The sequence below is a fragment of the Mustela nigripes genome, chromosome 15 (genome assembly GCF_022355385.1).
Source record: "Mustela nigripes isolate SB6536 chromosome 15, MUSNIG.SB6536, whole genome shotgun sequence".
NCBI classification, from domain to species: Eukaryota; Metazoa; Chordata; class Mammalia; order Carnivora; family Mustelidae; genus Mustela; species Mustela nigripes.
In genome coordinates, this window is record NC_081571.1 from 31176801 (window position 1) to 31183571 (window position 6771).

Here is a 6771-nt window from a genome sequence, read left to right on the forward strand (position 1 = left end):
ACATAAAGGAAAGGGAAAATGGTAAAAAGGAATGAACAAGGAACAGAAATATAAAGGAATTCAAAGGCGAAGTCTGGGTCATCGGGAAGAAAGCTTGCATGAAATGACCAGGCACACCGAGAGCCTGGGAAATCTCAGAAAGAAGATGATTTAAGTAACCAGCACTCTCAAAGTCCCAGTGGAGGAGAGGCAGGGTTGTGGGGAGAGAAAAGTCTAGTGAAAGGGGAGCCTGGGAGAGAAGAGGAAGACAAAACAGCTCCACACACAAAGCCATTCATCTAGCTGCAAAAGCTCAGAAGGTCCATGCTCTGGTGTATCATTTCTAAGTCTTACCACATAGGACACTTCTTAATCCTATGAACTCCCAGTCTCTACATTGAAGGCTGGAAATCTGTGTTTTTAAGAAGCATCCCCAGGTGATCCTTATGATAGACAAATTGGGGAGGGATTAGTGGAGAAGGGTATGAACTAAGGGCTTACAGGCTAAAGCTTAGATCCCAACTCGTCCACTCACCAGCTCTGTGAACTCGGAAGAGATACATAACTCTGTGAGTCTTGGTTTTCTCACCTATACAAATAAAAATATAGTTATGTCTGATAGTGATCCTACAAATTAGGCACTGTTATCATCATACCCATTTTACAGATTAGGAAGCTGAGGCACAGAGTGGTTGGTTGAGTTCTTTGCCCAAAGTCACAGTGCTGGTGAATGCAGGCTTTGTTTCAAACCGGAAGCCACCTGGCTCCTGGCGCCGTGCTCTTAGTCCGGAAGATTCTGCCCCTCTTCCCAGAAAGAAACACTGTGCTGAGAGAGACAGAGGGAAACACTTTCCAGAGAGGCAATTTATGTTAATTCTCATTCACATCAGATGATAACTTGATGCTCCACTTACATAAGTTACTCCATGAATGAGCAACGTTCACTCAAATTAATTTTTGAATAAAGCTATTCTTCCCCAAGATTAATAATTTACAGGACTCAAGCCTCAGCTCCACCTGGGAAATGACTCAGGCAGATTGATGCTTCAACAAACTTCATAGCTAATAATAACGCCACAAGGAGTAGAGATCAATATTAAATAAGGTACCAAGTGCTTCCCCCACAACCATGGTCTACAGCGCGGGTGTAGCCTCGGGTCTAGGCTACAGAATGCACTGGTGTGAGACCACCTGACAGAATGGATTCACTTCTACACTGCTTTACACAGGCATATAATCTCTTCAACAGATTCCTTGGCTGGAAATTTGCATCCTCTTTCAAATCAGGCCTTACTGATTCATTTCTGAAGACGCTGCAGTCTACATCAAAATGAAGATCTAATCACCTGCTGTTCTGACAGGGAAGATGTATTTTACCAGAATGTGTGAAATGATTGTTTCTCATTTGTCATCATGCTCTGTACTCTGTGTTGAAAGAAGAGGCAGCCTCAAAGATAGGATATGACACTGGAAACTAATTCTGATTTTTCCTGTTTAAAAAATACACATATATATATTACAGAAGACAGAGGCTATTGGGGGCAGTTTTTTGAAGTCCTACTACTCAACGTTCTGAGGACAAACAAGTATAAAGAGAAGAAAGACCACCGCCAAATTTCATGGACAAAAAGAATACAAATTTGTTCAAGCAAAGCAAAATCAGATGAGAAAAGGGAAGGGCTCTATATGACAACAACAACAAAAAGAGAATAATTCCAGAGCAAAACTAAGGATAGCAGATAGGAATCTATGAGGTTAGATTTAAAGGACCCTTGCCTTTCTGTAGAACTGATATCTCACCTAGATATTATGGCTTTCTTTGGCTTCAAGCTATATGCCTTGGAAGGTATTCTGATCTTTGCCATTCCTCACGTACTTCTTAAAGGACCCATCTCTACCTACTCGTGTGACTTTGTGTGCCTAAACTGTAGCTGACTGGAGCAGGGCTGTACATGTGATCCAAGGAGAGTGGATCCAAAGGCTGAGCGGAGCCAAACTGAATCTTTTTCTCTAGACTTACAGGACTAAGAAGCACAGAGAAGCTAATTCTTCAGGAGGGAGTTGAGAGATAAATTCAGACAGAGCCAGGATTCTCTAGTGGTCAGAGATTCCAAGGTGGTGAGAGATGGTGATCTAACCAGGCCAAAACTATGGGGGAGAAGTTGTAAATAGGGTGGGGGGGGAGCCATCTGAGAAAGGGTAGAGCAATAAAGACAAGTAGAGGAAAAGATCATGTGCCCTAATAATTATAGTGCTGGAATTTACAGGCTTAGCTTCAGTGATTGGCCAATACTTTGTTCCTGGTTGATGAGATGGACCATTGAATTCTTCCCTACATTTTTTTTTTTTTTTTAAGTAGGCTCTATGCCCAGCATGGAGCCCAAAGTGGGGCCTGAACTCACGATTCTGAGATCAAGACTTGAGCTGAGTTGAACTGAGGAGTGGAATGCTTAACTGCTTGAGCTATCCCAGTGCCCCATCCTACAGCTTCTTTTTACTTAAGTTTGATTCCTGGGGTTTTATATTCCTTGTCACCAAAGGAACTTAACTAGGTATAAATAAATGTAGCAGATCTTGACACTGGTGGGGAACTTACATCTAGTGCCAATGCCTCCTCTTAAATCCTCACACTTCCCCCAAGGATCTTCGGGCCATATTGAAGGAGAAGAATGCCTTCCTCTCATTTCTTCACATTGGCAAAGGTCCTGACTTCCAGAGGTTTTACACCATTCTGCTTAAAATATTTAAAGGAGGCTGCCATGCTCTGGAGTTTTAGGTTTTTTGTTCTAGTATTTTTTTTTTTTAACTGTATCCATTATTTTTAATGTCCAGCGTTTATAATACAAGGGCCAGCTCTCTCTCCCCACCTCAAGTTTATAAATTTTCGGTTGGCTTGTGAGGCCAATAGAGATTCTTCTTCTTGTCTAATTTGGTTTCTGGGAAGGCTTCACTCATGTCCTCAGTGGTCATCTGATCGAACAGAATTATGATCCTTAGCTTCTCCAGCTGTTTTGCATATTCCACAATCCTGGCCTTTGAGACAGACAAAAACTCAGCACAATTTTTCACATCTTCTTTTCCTTCAGCATCCACCTGAACAGTGTATTTATCCTCTGGCACAGGAATCCTCAGGGCATTGAACTTCTTCTCAAGGTCATCTACCAAGCCAGCCTTCGCCACATTGGCCTTGTAGTAAGCCCAGTCGGTAACAGGAGGTTTCTCAGGGAGAGTAGCCAACTTGGAAGTAAGTATCTCATTCCAAAATTTCAGGGAGTTAGCAATGACCTTCTGGTTTCAGGGTATGATCTCCCCAAAAGCTACCCAGTCAATGATTTTTAGAGTAAGTTTTCACCCAGCCGTCTTGAGATCCTTCACCAACCCTGGCTGCCCAGAGTCCACAGCAGCAGGGAACGGAACTTTTTGTTCTAGTTTTAAGTCATAACAGATATTCAGACCAAGTGTAGTCGATAATCTGGTAGAGATACATAGAAGATGAATGCAAACACCAAACAGGTGTTCAAACTAGGTCAGATTCTAGGATCTTTCTGGCCTTTTTAGTCAGGTTGCAAATACCCAAATCTTCCCTCATTCTTCCCACAACATGTCCTCTTATTTTCACACCCTTTTCTGAATGTGTCCCTATTTACCAATGTTCCTCTTAAAGGACGGCCCCAAGAACAGAATACACATGATCTGAGCAGTGCAGAACACCCTAGAACCATTACCTCTTCAATCAGTACTCACTTCTGTCAATGCTGCCCAGCAGAGCACATGTCATTATTAACACCAGCCTGCACTGGAGGTTCCAGTTGAACTCAGAGTCATCTCAAGTATCCAAAGAAGTGTCATCTTGGACCCAGCATTTGATAAGAGGCCAAGGAAAAAGGCCATCTGTGCCACAGGTTTGGATACCACCGCAAACTCATTACCTTTCAGAAATGCACCATTATCTTGGAAAAGAGCAGACAACAGAGGGGAAGGGAGATGAGAAGCTTCCAGAGGTAGCTTTCATTTTACAGTTTTGCCTCTGTTTGGCCCTGGGAATTCAGGACCATAGAGACAGCCATCCAAAACCTCCAGAAGAAAGTTTTCACCTGCCTTCAACCTAGATAATACCAAGAAACATCCTCCCAACACTTCTCCATATCTGCACATTAAGGTTTACTGTCTGAGCTTCCTGGGATTCTGGATGTCTAAAGGTTCCACCATGGAAGCATTTTATGATTCAAGATCCAGACTCACAGAAAAAGGTGCCCGAGCACACACACAAGAGGTGATCCCACAGTATAACCTGGCAGAATGATGGAGTGAGGGAAGCTTCCTTTAAGTCAGTTGTGTCTGCTGCTTCATTGCAGAATAGTGACAGGATCCAATTTATCACCCCCCCCCACACACACACACACACGCAAACACAAAAAATACTCCGACTCAACTCGTATTGTATGTGTGCGCATTAGGGCAGACAAGGAATTTCTGCAGATTCATAATCCCTATGTTAAATTCAGCCCAGCATCCAGGAATGATTGGCCAAGTAATTTTCTTGAAAATTATCCAAAGGGATTCTACTGGGGCTTCTTCCTCAACTTCAGCCCAGGGACTTCCTCAAGCCCAGGCACACTTCCATGTCATGTATGTGCACGGGGTCAAATCACTCCCCAAATTCCAAAAAGTGCAAAATTCATCTCTTTGTTCATTCATTCAAAAGTACTCCACATCTACTACAGGCTTTCCCTCCAAAAACGCACCCTGTACCCAGGGTCGCGAGATGTCTCTGTATTAAATTGTTCGGTCCAACATAATATTTGGCAAAGGAGTTATAAAATCCTAACTTCCTGCAGGAGCTTAAGGGCGAGGAAAGCTGAGGTTTCACCAGCTATCACCTCCTAAAAACCAGGGGATCTGAGCTGGGTTATGAAGTTTCGATCTAAGACCCAGATGACAGGGGACTGGAAGAGTCTGGTGGCCATTTCCACTGCCAGCCTGGAAGGTTGCAGGGACCCGTGATCATCATTGCAAGCCTGAAGAATTATGTCTTGAGTATTCCCGGCAACTCAATTTCGGCATGCAAATTTTCCGCAGAGTTGACTTCTCGGCTTCAGGAGCCACGCACACGCTCCTTTGGGCTTTTTTGCACGAGGAAAACATTGTTGGGAAAGGAGCCTGAGGACCAACCACTGGAAAGTGCACTCAATAGCACTTTGGTTGAGATAATTGCTGTGTGTGTTTTTTTTTTTTTTTTTAAATTGTAGGCTTCAGAGATGACCACAAGCAAAATTTGTGACAGACATTTGACACTGAGAAACTGCCGTGTACGGGTGAAACTTTTCACAGCCCCCCCACCCCAAGACTGGTTTATTGACTAACATAAGAAAATCATATAAAACCACTGGAGTACATTGGCCAAGTCTTCTCTTTTTGTTGTAGGTACTGGGATTGTTCCTCACTACAGTCATGCAGACTCTCATCCAGGCAAGCTGGTTCGAGTTCACTGCGTGGCCGGTGAGCAGCCCAGTGCACGGTGCCGCCATGTTGCTCTGTGAGCACAGACACGCAGATTGCAACGAGCCCCCTCACCCACCATGGGTTCAAGGGACTTTAGAGCCCCACTCAGTTCCTACAGAGTAGCTTCCTCATCCTCTGGGCCAAATGCTCTCCTTTATCCTTTCTGCCCGGAGCAGGCTCTGAAAGAAAACTTGCCAAGGAAGCGGTCTGGGAGATGGTGCAAAGGACAGAAGTCCATCAAATAGAGAAAAAAAAAAAATAGCACAATCCAGGGAAAATAAAAGACAGAGTTTGCAGAGGCGGTCTCCCTGCCCACGGTCATCAGGATCCTGTGATGTCAGTTAGTATAACAAGGATATAATCAGAAGAATGAAAGGAGGACTTTAGAGAGACACTCGAGTGGCAGGTCTCCAGCCCCAGCTGGGACCATGGGTCTGGGTCAGAGGGTGGGAGCGGACCAGCAGCTTGCACAGTTATGCCCTGAAGCACATCCAGCAGGTTCCACGGCTCCTCAAGCCAACTTCCTAAGCAGGCTTTCCTCTCTGGACAAGAAAGCATCCCTGCCACTTAGCCTTGATAATCCTATTCTCGCTGTACAGATGTAATGCCATTTCCTGGCTTGGGAGACGCCAGGGATGCTCTTAGTGTCTTAGTTTCACCACCTAAGAAATTACGATGAAATTTATCTCCTTGGGTCCTTGGGAAGATTCAACAAGACAGTGGAGGTGAAAAAGCCTCTTGGGGCACCTATCACACAGTTTTGCCCTAAATGAGAGTTAATGTACATACAAACTACCCTTACAAATGAATCAGCATGTCTGGGGTACCTTCCGTGCACTAAACAATGAGGATGACAGAAACGGACAAAGCATTTTTTCCCCTCAAGGAAATTACAGACCAGTTGAGGATATGAGTAGGCAAAGATGAATTAAACACAGCGACCAAGCATTCAAAATGGATGTACGTGGTGTTTGCCATGGGAATCTTGAAGAAGAGACAAGGACAAGCAGGAAACCTGCAGAAAGAAGGATTTTAGCAGCACCATGAATGCTGCGGAAGACTTCAATGAATCAAGAAGAGGTCCCAGATGGAGAAAGGCTTTCAGGCTTTCATGGGTTGACACAATAAAAGTTGGTCTTCCAAGAGCCCAGTTGCACTGGAATAACCATTAAAACTCTAGACCAAGCCCTGTGTATTAAAGAAAAAAGGTATCTACTTACGGTCTCCTCCATGAGGCTGATTCAGTACAGGAGAAAGCATATCTATGGTTTTCCAAATCCAGGAAGAGAA

The 6771-nt window shown here is 44.1% G+C and overlaps 1 pseudogene; it reads right to left on the reverse strand.

Annotated features, from left to right (window-relative positions):
- Positions 1-2846: 2846 nt before the first annotated feature.
- On the reverse strand, positions 2847-5507 carry LOC132002651 (ATP synthase subunit d, mitochondrial-like; annotated as a pseudogene).
- Between the last annotated feature and the right edge of the window lie 1264 nt (positions 5508-6771).